Source organism: Heterocephalus glaber, unplaced genomic scaffold (assembly GCF_053883595.1).
Source record: "Heterocephalus glaber isolate CG9 unplaced genomic scaffold, H.glaber_assembly_v1.0 deba00001479, whole genome shotgun sequence".
Lineage (NCBI taxonomy): Eukaryota > Metazoa > Chordata > Mammalia > Rodentia > Bathyergidae > Heterocephalus > Heterocephalus glaber.
The window spans coordinates 12,484,523-12,500,313 of record NW_028258316.1 but is presented as its reverse complement, the minus strand read 5'-3'; the positions used below and the strand labels follow the sequence as shown (position 1 = coordinate 12,500,313).

General features: G+C 34.0%; 1 pseudogene; it reads left to right on the top strand.

Moving 5' to 3' along the window:
- The first annotated feature begins 13,184 nt into the window (after positions 1-13,184).
- LOC147826096 (olfactory receptor 1J21-like) lies at positions 13,185-14,095 on the top strand (annotated as a pseudogene).
- The last annotated feature ends 1,696 nt before the right edge of the window (positions 14,096-15,791 follow it).

Genomic DNA, 15,791 nt, shown 5'->3' with positions numbered 1-15,791 from the left:
TGAGGGTTTGTGTTGAGAAGTCTGCCATGATTCTGATGGGATTTCCTTTGTAGGTGATTTACTTTTCTCTAGCTTCCTGTAGGATTTTGTTCTTCTGTTGGGTTTCTGGGATCATGACTATTATATGTCTAGGTGTAGTTTTTTTTTATCATGGCTAGTTGGAGTTCTATATGTCTCACTTATCTGTATGTCCAATTCTCCACCTCTGTTTGGGGAGTTTTCTACTATTACTTCTGTGAACAGCTTTTTTATGTCAGTTGTGCTTTCTCTTGTTTTTTCATGAACTCCTATCAGCCTTATGTTATTCTTCTTTGCATCATTCAGCAGCTGCTGGATTGATTTCCCATGGTCCCTTACTATTTTTAAGAAATCTCTGTTTTCATGGTCCTTTACCACAATCCTGTCTTCTATATCTGATAGTTTATCTTCAGATTTCCTTAATCTGCTTGCACGCTTTCAATGGAGTTTTTAATCCCCTAAATATCTGTTTGAATCTGTTTCATGGATTCCATTTCTTTCATATGTTGTGTGATGATGGTTTCCATTTCTTTCTTTTGTTGGCATTCATTCTTGGCTTCCAGTATGTTCTTGAGCTCATCTATTTTTTTTATCTGTTTCTGTTCTAGAGCCTCTAATCATGTCTTTCACTTTGCTCACCATCTCTGTAGTTATCTGGGAGATTATTTCTGCTTTGAATTTTTCTAGAGACTCATTCATCTGTTTTGTTATTTCCTGTGCTATCAGTTCAGGGTGTCCAGGTGGTTGATTATCAGAATTTTCCACCTCATTTCCCCCAGAACTTCCCTTTTGTGTGGTAGAAGTCTGAGTTTGTGCCTTGATTAATTGTCTTCTCATTTTTGTTTTTGGTATTGTCCTTTGTTTAGTTCCTGTGTTGATACTTTGAAGTTGCGTATTGTAAGTATCTTTGTTGATGTATTTAGAACACTTATGAAATGAATGCTTCTCAGAGGTGTCTTCCAGATATAGCTGGTCTTTAAGTTTTGAGTCTCTAATGGCTCTGAGCCTGTCTTATTTTCATTATACCAGGAAGGAGAACTGATTAAATCAATCACAACACATTAGTCCAAGTGATACAATTAGCAACACAACAGCATCAAGTCCCTCTTAGAAAATGACAATTTGTGGTAGTTATTAATCTATCACCTCTAACTGTGTGAATTAAATCAAAATGAAGGACCAATCCAACATATGTTTATAGTGAATAAACTCTTCAGTATAGCAACTTTACCCTTCAGGATGGGGATGAGAAAGACTTTGAGAGGGAGGGATAGGTAGGTAGAAGGATAGGGAAATGTTAGCAGTAAGCCCAAAGGACACTGGCAAGAAAAGAAAAAAGAGAAGTGAAGAAAAATAAAGAAGAAATATGATTTAGGGCCAGAACAGGAACAGAAAGGGAGATGAAGGACAATGTAGGACAGCAAGGGAGTGAGGCAAAGAGAGAGAGAAAGAAAAGAGAAAAGAAAGAAAAAAGAGAAAAATTAAAATTTTAACAGAGTAGAAAAGGAAGGAAAATTTAAAAATAAGAGTAAAAAGTAGTGGTAATTTTGAAAATAACAAATAAAAGATAAAAATGAAGGGACTTCTTCAGGGTATGTCTCTTCTGTCACAATAGACAACATGGGCAGCAGTGTGCACTTAAAAGTCAATGAGTCTCAGCAAGCCAGTTGCAGACCCATGAGATTCAGGCAGATTTCTGGCTGCAAGTCCCCAGTTGAGCTCCCTGTCCTCCTGCAGGGTTGAACTCTGCAAGGTTCTATTGCAGGTTCCAGCTGCCTTTCCCTTGAAGATAGTCCAGGCTCCGATGTGAGGTGATGATCCCTCTAATCCACCAAGTACGGTGGTCTGGTATGCCTTTATTGCAGATTCTCTTCCCTTTCCCAGTGGGCTTCAGTTATCATCAGGGAACCTGAGAGAGGCCCTCTCTCTCTTGTTCACATCTGCAGCTCAGGACAATGGCCTTTATGCCCACCTGTGCCTCTGTAGTGTGGAACCAGGTAGCTGCACACCCAAGAGGCCAGAGGTTGTGAGGGAGAGGGCTCTGTTGTTGTAGGCACCAGCCAGATTCCACAGGAGCTGGTGGGCATGCCTGGGGGTTCCTTAACAGCTCTTAGTCACAAGTAGGCATAGCCAGAAGGACAGAGCTGGGCTCTGTCAGTACTGGGTGCTCTGCCTGCATGACTGGTGGGTGTGCCTGGGGGTTACCATATAATTTTTGATTCATTTATTTATTATGTAATGTCAAATGAAAGACATCGTGTTTATTTACTCAAACATTTATCATTTTTTTATTCTTAAGTTCTTTTATTGGTAGATTTTAGGCATACAATACATTTACATTTATCATTGTATCATTTATTTTTAACAAAACCAAACAAAAGATTTTATTCTAACCTTCAAGCATATAATATATTATTATCTATATTCACCCTACTTTGAAATGTTATACCAAAATTTATTTCTGCTGTTTAACTATTTAATACCAGTTGACCAACCCTTTCCCATCTGTCTTTCCTCTCACTTGTCCTTGGCTGTTTGTATTTTCTTAATGATTGTCCTATTTTATTTTTAGTTCTATTCTCAGAGTAATGGAAATTAGCACACATCTATTTTTTTCTGTCTCAAAGAGAGTAAGTATTTTTCAGAAATTCAGATGAGATGGCTTCATCCAGATAGAAGAAATACATATTCCACTTGGTCATTCGACATTTTATTGAAGCTCTGTATGTCCTAGTAAGGTCACCTGAGTAGCACATTCAGAAAGGGTAGATATTTCATGGACTTTCATATGGTGACATGAGTGTGGGTGATTGGTTCACTCTGATAAGGAGATTCAGCTTTGGTGGGTGTAGGCTAATGAATGGCCAAGCAGAGTGGCAGCAGGTTAGGCAAGGTGGCAGGGTGTTAGGCAACAGAACTTATTTCAAGCAAGATTTCAGTGTATGAAGTATACTTAATTTTAAAATGAAAAAAGTACTTCTCTACCAAACTACATAAAAGCAGTATCATATGTTTTCACATGAAATGGTAAAGTATTGTCTTTAGTCCTTGGGACTCTGCTTAAAGCAAGGCTACTTAACTACATTGGTATCAGCTGATTACAGTAATAGATATTTGCACATTATTTCTTTTATCTCTAGTATTTGTTAAAGGTGGGAATTCTAATTTAAGAATTCAGTAACTAGTCATATGCTATTAAGCTGGTAATATTTAGTGGAAGCAGAACTCGTGCTTGTTTATACTTGAGGTCAAATCTTGAGAATTATGCTTAAAGATCTTCAATGTTTTTAAAACTTCAGCAATATTTTTAGCCATTTTAGTGGAAATTGTACTTTAATATTTATAAGATTTGAAATAATACAAACAAAATGAAGTATATCACATATACGAAGAGATATTTATATGATATTGTATTGTGCTTACTTATGTGCATGCTCATATAAGTGACATGTGATCCCATTTTAAATAAAAATATTTAAAGAAATATTTCACAATTTACGGGCTAAATGATAGAAAACTAACAATGTAGTTGAAACCCCTTCAGTTCCTCCTCAATTTTATCTTTTCCTCCTGAGGGGACACTGTGTCCTCACTGTTTCCAATATTTGCTTTTCCAATATTTGCTTTTCATTGAATGTTCATTCTTTTGCAGTAATCTTCCATTTGCTTGCCTTAAATTTACATATAAATGAAGTAAAACTATGTTTGTTCTGTTGCAGCTTTTGTAACCTACTATTGCCCTTGTGAAATTCATGTATATATTTTTGAATTCTGCTGTGAGAGTCTAGCAAACTTATTTGCTCTATTGTTATGCACATGTAAATTTTTTCTTTTTCTTTGATTTTCTTTTTTTCCCTTTGGCTTTCAGCATTTTTCTACTAAGAACAGTGCCGATACAATGATTCAGAGAGACAGAGAGAGAAGAGAGAGAGAGAATATATATATATTTTCCAATGTCTATATCAAAACGTTTATAAATTGTATCTCCAAATTGTTAGTCTATTGAAAGGCATGTGTATATACAATTTAACTCTCACTGCCAAACTCTTCTACAAAGTGGTTGTACTAAGAAGCTACAACAAGGGCTAGGGATTTAGCTCAGTTGCCTCGCAAATGGAAGGTCCTGAGTTCAATACTCTACAGGAAAGAAAAAAAAGGAAATGTATTTATTTATTTATGGGCCAGGGATTTACCTCAGTGGTTCAGCTGCCTATCTTGTAAGCGCAAGGTCCTGAGTCCGATCCCCAGTAACAAACAAACAAAAAAAACAACCAACCAAGCAACCAACAGACAAACAAACTTAAAGAAGCTACACTGATATATTTCCAACTATATCACATTATAGGAAATGCAGACAAAAGATGGTTTAAATTATCAGTGGTTACTTAAGAAACTGAGTCAGAGGACGTTGTGAGCTACAACAGTGGAAGAGCAATAGTAGAAGATTTGATAACAACTCAATAGGATGAAGTTATTATAGCATCTCAAGATTCCCATCTGCTGATAGAATTTTAGCATTGTGTAATAAATCAAGTGATTTTTACTATGGTTTAACCAAATATATTAGCATTTTAAAAAGTAAAGCTCTCCCTTGTCCTATGTACCAATGATAGTATGACAAATATCTATGTAAAATTTTCAAACCTCACCATTAGTCCTTGATATTTTGGTATATATTGAGTTGTAATTTTAATGTGGTTTCAGATATAAATTCATGTGAAGCTTTTCTCATGTTAATAATAGAGTGTTTAAAATTAATTTTTAGTAAATTATTTCTCCACTTTTTTCCACTTATAACTACATCACTTTTGAATTTTTTAGATGTGTAAATTGCTTCCTATGCAGACATACATATCTAGGACCACATACGATACATCAGTTTAAAAAATATGGATCATTACTCTCTTTGCTTAAAAACTGTGCTATTTGAAATTAAGTCCAATAAGTAGGATGAAAACTCGTGCTGAACAATGTAAACTCTATGACTCAGCATTTCCAGGCCTGGGTACATAACTATCAAAAAACTGCTAGTGCTTAATAAAAGTGATGCATGAGAATGATCTTAGAATCTTCATTGTAGATAAATTAAATTGCACAAATACTTACATGGGTATATATAATAAATATACCCTTGATTAGTGAAAATAACTAAAATTGGGTTTGTTCATTATCAGATCATGACCCAGGATTTTTTTTCTTATTTATAGCAATATTTTTCTAAGTGACCATACAATTTTATTAATTATAAGCTTTATTCTTGATAAATGAAACTCCAAAAAAATCATAGTACCATCAAATATGGAATCTTTAACTAGATTGTCATATGTTCATACTGTGAAATGGTATAGAATAATAAGAAAAGGATGAACTACTGATACCACAAGACAGATCAAATGCTTTAATATTTTTTAGTAAAGACTATAATATATAAAAGGTTACATGTTATATGATTTCAACTAGACGAATTTAAAATGTGTGCAAAAACAGTCAGAGATTTTACATACAAGAATCTTATTAATCCTTAGTAGGGTACTGACTGAGAAAGAAAGAAAAAAGATTTCTGAGGGGTTGAAAATGGTCTGTATCTCAATTGTAGCACTGCAATCATTTCATTCTTACAAAGAAATGAAGAAATCCAAAAAGATAGACAATTAAAATTTATGTGCTACATAATTTGCATTTGCAAATAAAAAATTTAATAATAACCCCTATGTAGTACATTTGCCAAAGGAAATCACAATATAAACCAGAAGTTGTTTTGAAAATAAATGATAAGGTATTGTAGAGGAGGTAAAATTTTATCTCTAACACATTACCAGTTTTTGAATTACTTGACATAATTCTCCAGATCAAATGGACCTACCAGATATTTGCAGAACGTTTCTGACCAAATGGGATAAAACTAGAAATCAGCAGCAAGAGACTTTTTATAAATGTTACAGACAAATGGAAATTAAACACCATTCTCTTGAATGACCAATGCACCAATAAACAAATGGAAATGGAAAGTTCAAAATTCCTTAAAACATGAAAATATTCATAGGAAAATGTATGAGATATAGCAAAAGTAGTATTGAGAGAAGTTCATACTAATAAGGTCATACATTAAAAATAGAGAGATTTCAAATAAATAAACTAGTGAAACAACTTGAGAAATTAAAAGCAGATGAACAAACAAAATTCAAAATTAGTAGAAGAAAAAGAATATCAACAAATAGAGCTATAAAAACCAGAGGCTAAACAAGACACAGATCAACAAAATGAAGAGATCTGCCTTCTGAAAAGTAAACAAAATTGACAAAACTTCAGGTAGACTGAACAAGGGAAAAAAAAGAAGTCCAAACTGAGTAAGATAAGAAATGAAAAGGGAGACTTACAACTGATAACACAGAAAGGCAAAGTATCATTTGTGACTATTATAAACAAGTGTTGGCCAACAAATTGAAAAGCTACAAGGAATGAGTAAATATAGGATCATATATAACCTTCCCAAATGAACTAAAAGACATAAAAACCCCAAACCAATACTAATTACTAGTAAAGAGAAAGAAAGAGTAATAGGAAAGTCTTGCAGAACAGAAAAGAACAGCAAAGGATGGCTCCAAATGAAATTTACCAAGATTATAAGAACTATCATCAACTCTTCTCAAACTCTTTTATTGTATTGAAAGGGATGGAACTCTTCCAAACTCATTTTAAGAGGCCAGCATCAGCCTGACCTGAAAATCAGAAAAGTACATGTGAAAAAAAAGAGAGAAGCATAGACCTGTCCATGACGAACACAGCTGGAAAAATTCTCAACAAAATATTAGCAAGTCAATTTGGGCAGCATATGAAACAATTGTGCAGAAAGCTATGGATATAGTTCAGTGGTAGAGCACTTGTTTAGCATGCATGATTACTGGGTTTAATTCCCTACATTATCAAAAAGAAAAAAGAAAGTAAAACAAGATTGTACACCATGGTCAAATGGGACTTATCCCAGGGAAGCAAAGATGGTTTAACATATGCAAATCATAAATATTAATACACCACTTCAATAGAATAAGACTAAAGGCCATTTGATCATGACAATAAATGCAGGGAAAAAACATTCAATAAAATTCAATGTCACATCATGATTCAAATTAACCCCAAAACTTAGATACAGAAGGACTATACATCAACTCAGCAAATGCTATGTAAGCCAAATGTATATCTAGCTTCAATTGATATAGGCAAAAGCGGAGGATTTTCAGGAAGATCAGGAACAAGACCACAATGTCTACTTTCATTATTATTCAGTGTAGAATTTGAGGTCTCATACAGAACAGTAAGACAAGTGAAAGAAATGAAGAGTGTATAAATAGAAAACATACAAGTCAAGTGATCCCTGTTTGTAGCAACACGGCGTTACATATACAAAGACCTAAAAATTTTCCTGACTAGAGATTCCTCAAAACTCAATGCAATGGTGCAGCACCAGCTCCAGAGGCAGAGAGAGCTCCAGTGTGAACTTCAGCAGCATCAGAGAAAGAGTTAACTCCAGAGCTGGAGCGAACGCCCTAGCTAAATATGGTTCCAGTGCTGTCAGATATTCTGCTCCCTGTAAGTAGAGCTAGTTTCAGTTTTAAACCAGAGCCAGACTCTCCACCATGTCTAACATTATCTATGGAGCTAGACTTTCCTCCAGTACAAGCTCTAGCTCCAGTGCCAGAGATAGAGACAAGTCCAGAAATGTGTTAATGTATTGTTAAAGCAAAGAGATTATCAATATTGGATTGGAAGGGTTCAAGGGAATTGTGTGGAATGACGTTAATGCTTTGAGTATTGTGTGTTTGTTGAAATTAATTATATGGTTAATTAGTATCTGAATATACAGTTACAAGCAATTATATGATATAATTTACAAAGAATACAGACTTTAATTCCTTGTTGTATTTGTGATGCAAAATCCAGTTGAGTAATTGTAGCAGTAGAATAAGATTTGCATTTAGAGAAAATGACTAGGCATAATATTATGAAACACCATTTCTTTACCCAGCTTATAGTTACATAGATGTGTTTCTCTTGGGATAATTCATGAAGTTGTCCACTTCATATATGCTCATTTCTGTATATGAGTGTTATACTCACATTGACTATCGTTTAAGAAAGAGTCATTTGAAATTAGAAATTTACCCCTGAACTATCTACATATTACTCCACATTCTCCCCACGTTAGCAAATGACTGGTCAGAATTTTGTGGTTATGAGTCCACTGAATTCTGTAGTTTTATTTCTAATTATATTCATCTCTAAAATATGTATTTATATTTGCATATATACAAATACCTGACTTAAATTGCTTAGACTTCCTTAACAATGTAGCAGAGATTATTTGACTTGCACAGTAAAAATTTATTTCCTCACAGTTCTGGATGCTAGTTGTCCAATAATCTAGCTGCTTTGTTGTTTTATTGAAGACTGTCTTCATTGTTCACAGATAGCTGCCTTCTTGCTATGTCCTCATGTGGAAAATAAATAGAGAGAAGAGGGATCTTGTCTTATAAAGACAGAAATCTTGTCATATTAGGGTCCCTCCTTATTATTTTATTCAATATCAATTCCTTCTTAAGAGGAACTATCTCCAAATACACTGGACTGGAGCTTTAACATGGAGATATTTGTGAAAGGGTACAAAATTCAGTCTATAAAATTAAAAATAGCTTCACTTTATCTTTCATTTGTTTGTTATATTTCTATAATTATTCTACAATTATTACATTTCTAAAATTCTATAATTTCCACAATTACTTTCTACAATTATTATATTTTTGCATTCTATGATACAGCATATGTAATTGCACTATGTCAATTGCAAAAATATCATAACTTATTTGCTCTTGAAATATTTGTCATTATTTATGCTGCTATGAGGTTTATTACTATCAATCTCATTTTTGTCTACAGTTGTATATGTGCAAGGTATCTCTTTGATATAAAACTGGCATTGGATCATGATCCATGAAAATGCATATATTCAACTGAAAGTCAAAATTAGAGATTGTTTCTTTAATAAAAGTGATTAAGACTTGCAAATCAATATATAACCCTACCAACAAAAAATAATTTGAATATCTTGATCTACATTGGAACCTAAATGAAGCTTTAGTCTACCCAGGATTATGTTGGTATTGATCATCTTTAGTGAATATTAGCCAAATTGAAATTTTATTTGTTGAATTCCTTGTGAATATTCTCTGCCTATTCTTTAGTTTTTGTATTTTTGTATGTGATTGTATTTTATTAATAAATTATAATATATTGCAGAGGGATGTTTCTAAATCAGACTTAGAATGATGTCAGAAATTTCTTGTAGAAGAGAATAAATCCAAAGGTGTTTGAAGAAATGGTAGGTGGCAGCTGAAGAAGAAATAGTGTCATTTGCTGATTCAAACACATACTTTTTGCATATTGTTCAGTCAAATAAGAAAAGTTTTTGAGACAGGATCTATGCATTTCAGGCAGAACTTGAACTCAGCTATGTTCCCCAGGCTGGAACTGAAGTCCAGGCATTCCCTCTGCCTCAGCAAGAGGGATTACAGATGTGTGCCACCATGCCTGGATCAAATAAAAAATTTTTGAGAATGGATTTTATTGTCATCTTTATACATGTGGGAAAAGAGGGAGAGGTATAATGATGTTCTTTGGTGGAAGGAGGAAATTTTATCAGTCCTACACGTCTATGAAAACAAACACGTCAATTAAGCATTATCATCAGGGCAACACATCACCAAACATGATCTACAGGACCCTGAAACAATCCTTGAAGTCTAAATATCTTATAGGATTTCCTCATCCACATCATAATTCCAAACACAGATTGTTTTTAACATAAAAAGACCCAGATAAGAATATTCGTAAGTATTAACACATCTTCACCTTGATTGAGGAACACATGATATTCATTTTTTAAAAATACGGATATTGAAGAAATGTGTTGGAGATATATGGAACAGAACTGGGGTGCATTTTGTATGAGTTGAGTGAAAAGTCTGGATAGGATGTTTATCTCATTGCATTGTGAGAATCTTGCACCAATGGAATACTCAAACCACAGATTCTGGACAAGAGACAGATACATATCAACTATATTTCCTGTCCCTGAGTCCACTGAGACAATGATACATAATTTCTCCTCATGCTTTTATTCACAGATTGAAGGTATTGGAGTGTTTTTTTTAATTATATGACTTTGGAACAGAGGCATTTGAATTGTCTATTGAATAATCGTCCTCCTTTGTGAAGATCTCTGAATTTCATTTTCCCCAAGGTTAACTGAGAAGACTAAAATCTTTGTTTTTCAGCAAGTTCATAAACAGTGCCCTCTGTTTATCATTATTCCTCCAAAGGTAAATTCTCCAACGGCTTCTTCCACAAGTAGTTCTACCCGCAAGGGAGTCAGGCAAAGAAACAATTATATTTGCCTACACTTTGGAGTTAGGGATGGTAGATTGTTCCTCAGGTCTTTTTGATGGTTTTTAAAATTAGAACTCACATCAGTTTCTCAGGAGCTGTAAGCTAATGTACATGGATATGTCTATTGCGTGTGATTCAGAATTGATAGCTCTTCTGCAAGCTGTAGTGAAATGTTGAACCCCTTACAGACTCCAGGTTTTTCTCTGTATTCCATGTGTTCTAGAAGAAAATTGAAGAAGCTCCCCGAGTTTTGTTTCCAAAGATAGCTGTGCACATCACTTAAGAGGTCACATCAGAATAGAAGACTTAACATTCAGAAATGTGAACGACTATGTTTGAGTGTCTCTGTCCACTGTGTGACACTCATCCCTAGATACTATGCCCATCATACTATGCACACTATGAAAGACAGCTGCATTTTGAATAATTCATCTTGAAATGAGTATCTAAATTTTTAAAGAAATTTTGGTTTATTAGTACAAGAATGTAGCATATAATGTTTACATTCCTTGTGGGAATTTTGTACATATACATAACACATCTTAATTCCTTGTTTTATTCCCCTTCCCATCTCTCCCTCCTCCCTCCATCCATTCTTTTATTCCATCCTTTTTTTTAGTACATGTTTACATTCATTTTGTGAAATGGACAGGGAAAATAATTCTTCCTTGAGAATAATTTATCTGAAATTGATTTTTATCCAGTTTTAAGGAGGACACTGAAATAAACATATCTTGATTTGCATATCTTTAACCCTAGTAAGTATTGCAAAATTTGTTCCAAATTTTATATCAAATATCCATAATTTTATTCCTTTCTGCTGCCACAATCTAGCTATAAGTAGGTTCTATTTTTTTTACTTAAAATACTTTAGCCTCTTATTCAGATTCCTGATGATTCTCTTGCTTTGCTATAATCTGATCTCTACCTAGAAAACAGCAAGCTGTTTGAAATTCTCAGTCATGTCTTTATACATTTATAACAGTGTACTACTGCTCCAGAATAGAATTGGAAATTTTTGTTACAGCTCAAAAGGAGTTGCAGTTACCTGGCTCTTTGATCATTCTCTCCAAATAGTCCCATGCTATCCATGGTCTTAAGTTGGCTTTTTTCTTCAAATGTCATAACTTTGTGAATCTAAACACTTCACTAGAGTGCCCATATTGATATTCTTCCAGTGACAGCTTCTTCATTTAGGATTCTCTTATATAAGATATATAAATGAGCTTCCTTGTTACCTTACCCTCTTAGAATTTGACAATCTATCAAAACTATGAAAGAAATTCCATAAAATCCAATATTTAGGAATTTATCCTGATACATATGCTAATACAAAAGCTGATATATGAAGAACGCTATTTGTTGCAATTTTGTTGGATATAGCAAAATATTAAAAACAACCTAGGTGTCCAACAATGAGTTTTATCATAAATGAATAGATATTAACCTGAAAATGAGTAACTTCACTGAGTATATAACCCATCTCATTTAGTAACATCACATAAAGAGAATTTTTAACATAGTGGTATGACAGTGTAGGAATTAGCACATAATATCAATCAAGTTGGGAGAATTGGTACATTGTCTAAACTTTGGTTACCCCCAAAATGAATGATGAGTAAGAGTGGGATTATCTCATCAGCTCTCAAATACAAGGAACTTCAAGGTGAATAAGTTTTTATTTACATTATGGAATTCATTTTTAGCAGACATATTCTCAAATTGTCTTTTCATTTGTAATTTTTCACATGGATAAGTTTACACCAACTGCTTTGAAGGAACAGGAGAAAAAATTACCAAAATACTGAGAATTTTAGAATAATGACTAGAAAAATGTCATTTAAAAATCTTTATTAGAAACCCTAGGTTATGAACCATAGGAAAGGAGAAGGTAATATTTGTGGATATTAGTCACACATTACAATGGCCTCTCATTTGTCAGATCCCTCTCATTTGTCAGATAAGTGTTCTGAGGATTTCAATAGGAATGATGCAGTTTGAGTCGAAGTGATAAAAAGATGGGATTTGGAAAGATGAACAGACTTTTTCTTCATAGTGCAAGAAAATTTCTATATAGGTGATGAAAATGTTGAAGGAGAAAGAATGTTCTTAAAAGAAGAAGCAATGGCTGAGCTACAAGATACATATCTAGATATTTTATGTTATGATGTACATTCATGTTTTCAAAACACTTTGACTCAGTGTGCACTAGTTCTCCAACTCTCCACATTGTCATATTTTGCAGATACAGTCATCCCATTGGTTTCTTTTAATTTAATTCAATCAGTGGAAGTAAAATTTTAGTAAAAGAGTATTTCACAGGCAAAGGAAAATTTTGACATTAATAAACAATGAGAAATTATCTACTGGTTTTCTATTGGCTGATGCCAACCTGTCCTTGTATCATATAATTTAATCTCAGATTTTGTCACAAACCCTGGGACTCTTCAAGTTAAAACCTGGTCTGATCTGATGACCATTCAATAATTTCATGTTTCTCCAAAGAATGTTGAGCTGTCTTTCAGGTGGGCAAATACTGTCCTTTGTCTAAATCATCACTAACCCACTTTGTGGCAAAAAGACTGACATGTTTGTATTGAAATTTGCTGGTATGGACTAGTTTCAAACCATGATTTTATTATGTAATAGTCACATTGACTTCTCATTTTTCACAGGTCAATTCCTTTTTTCATCTTTAGCATAATAGAGAAGAAAGAGCACAAGGAATGAAAAAGAGTTTGTTTGAATTCATCCTCTTGGGGCTCCCTATCAGAAAGGCAAGTACTATGCCCTGTTCCTGGTCCTGTACCTGACCACAGTGCTGGGGAACCTGCTCATCATCCTGCTCATCAGGCTGGACTCCCACCTCCACCCCCATGTACTTCTTCCTCAGCCACTTGGCTCTCACTGACATCTCTTTCTCATCAGTCACAGCTCCAAAGATGCTCATGAATATGCTGACACAGAGTCAATCCATCTGTTATGCTGGATGCATTTCACAGGAATTCCTTTTCTTACTATTTGGTAGTCTGGATAGCTTTCTTCTCACTTCAATGGCCTATGACAGGTATGTGGCCATCTGTCACCCCTCCACTACAGCATCATCATGAGTCATATCCTCTGTTACTCACTAGTGATGGCATCCTGGGTCCTGTCCGTTTCTGCTGCCCTTGTGCACACTCTCTTCCTTGCCTGTCTCTCTTTCTCTAGAGACAACATGCTTCATCACTTTTTGTGTGACCTCTCTGCCTTACTTAAGCTGTCCAGTTCAGATACTGCCATCAATGAGCTGGTTGTACTCATTGTAGGATCAATGTTTATTACTCTGCCATTCATGTGCATTCTTGTGTCTTATGGCTGCATTGGGGCCACAATCCTGAGTGCTCCCTCCATTAAGGGAATTTGCAAAGCCTTGTCCACATGTGGTTCTCATCTCTCTGTATTTACTCTCTACTATGGAGCAATTATTGTTCTGTATTTTATACTCTCACCCAATAACACTAATGACAAAGATGTCATTGTGGCTCCTGTGTATTGTCTGGTCACACTCATGCTCAATCCCTTTATCTACAGTCTGAGGAATGGGGATATGAAAAGTGCTCTGGGAAATCTACTTAGAGAAAAATTTTCGGTGTGATTATCATTTTATTTCCTATTATTTGGCTATGAGATCTTCCCAATGACATATATACATCTGTTTTGAATTGTTGTTTCTTGGGGAGTCTTGATAGAACACTCTTTTTTATATCTGGGTTTCTTGTTAGACATAGTTTTTCTATTTTTCCTATTGTTTTGGATATTCTTGAGAAAGTTCTTACAAATATACTTATATAAGTATCTTTACATGTATCTCTGCATTTCACGTTTTCCTTCTCCTGCAAAAGTTTTCATTATATATATAGTCACATATAGTTCAATTTATTGGATAATGTACAGAATTTTATGGCAAAGCTTTTTTACATTGCTAACCTGAAGTTTTTCCTGTGCTAGATTTATGGTTTTAGTTTTGTCTAAAATTTTATTTTATAATATATTTGAAAATGATTTTTGCTAGTAACATTAATTAGAAATACAGCATAGTTTTATTTTTGTTTGTGATTATTAGTTATTTTAAGTTACAAGTAAAATTTCTAGATATTCAGAATGTACTAGATGCCCAATCATAGAGTTATATATTGTGTAATGTCAAATGAAAGGACCCATACTTTTTTCTTCAAATATGCATCATTTATTCGTGGCACAATATTCAAAAGTCTTTATTCTTTCCTGAAGTATATGTTATTATTTCTGTCACCTTACTGTGCAATTGAACACTGGAACTGTTTTCTTCTACAGGTACTTTTTAACCAATTGACCAACCCGTTCCCAACTCTCTGTCCTGTCTGTTTTCCTCAGACACTTGTGTTTTCTTCATCATTTTCCTATTTTATTTTTAGTTGCATTCTTAGAGTGATGGAAACTAGGCACATAACTTTTTTTTTTTTGAAAGACAGTAGGTCTTCTCACAAATTGAGATAAAATGGCTTTCTGTAAAAGGCCAGGACAATGATCCAGATAGAAGAGATATATATCCCATTTGATGAACAGGAACTTAATTGGAACTCTCTAGGTTCTCAGAAGTTCAACTAGGTAAGAGGCATTAAACAGTAGACAGTTCATGCACTTTCATGTGATGACAGGATTATAGGCGATTAATCCTTTCTGATAAGAGGATTCAGCCTGCCTCAGTGTGAGTGAAAAAATGGCCAGGTAGGATGACAGGAGTGTAGGCAACAAAACAGAGTTCAAACAGGATTTCATTGTAGCTTAATCCAATTAAATTTGATTTTAAAATGAAGAGAAGTACTTCTGAGCCAAACTATAGAAATGTAATGTCCTATGTTTCCGTGTGAAATGGCAAAGTTCAATCTTTTGTCCTTGGGAAACTGCCTCTGCTTAAAGCAAAGCTACTTAACTTCATTGCAATAAGCTTATTACAGTGCCAGATATTTCAGTATTATTTCCTTTATCTCTAGTATTTGTTATAAAAGTGGAAATTCTAATTTAAGAGTTCAGTAACCATCTGTGTGCCACTAAGCTGGTAATATTTAGAGGAAGTGAAACTCAAACTTCTGTGTGCTTGAGGTCAAATCTTGACACATATGTTTGTCAGTTTTCAATATTTTTCAAGTTTCAGCAATGTTTTTACCCATTTTATTGGAAATTTTACCTTAATTTTTATAAGACTTGAAATAACACAAACAAAAATAATATATTTCACATGTAAAATGTAAAGATATATGTATATACATGATAATGTATTGTGCTTATTTGCATATGTCAATGCATATGAC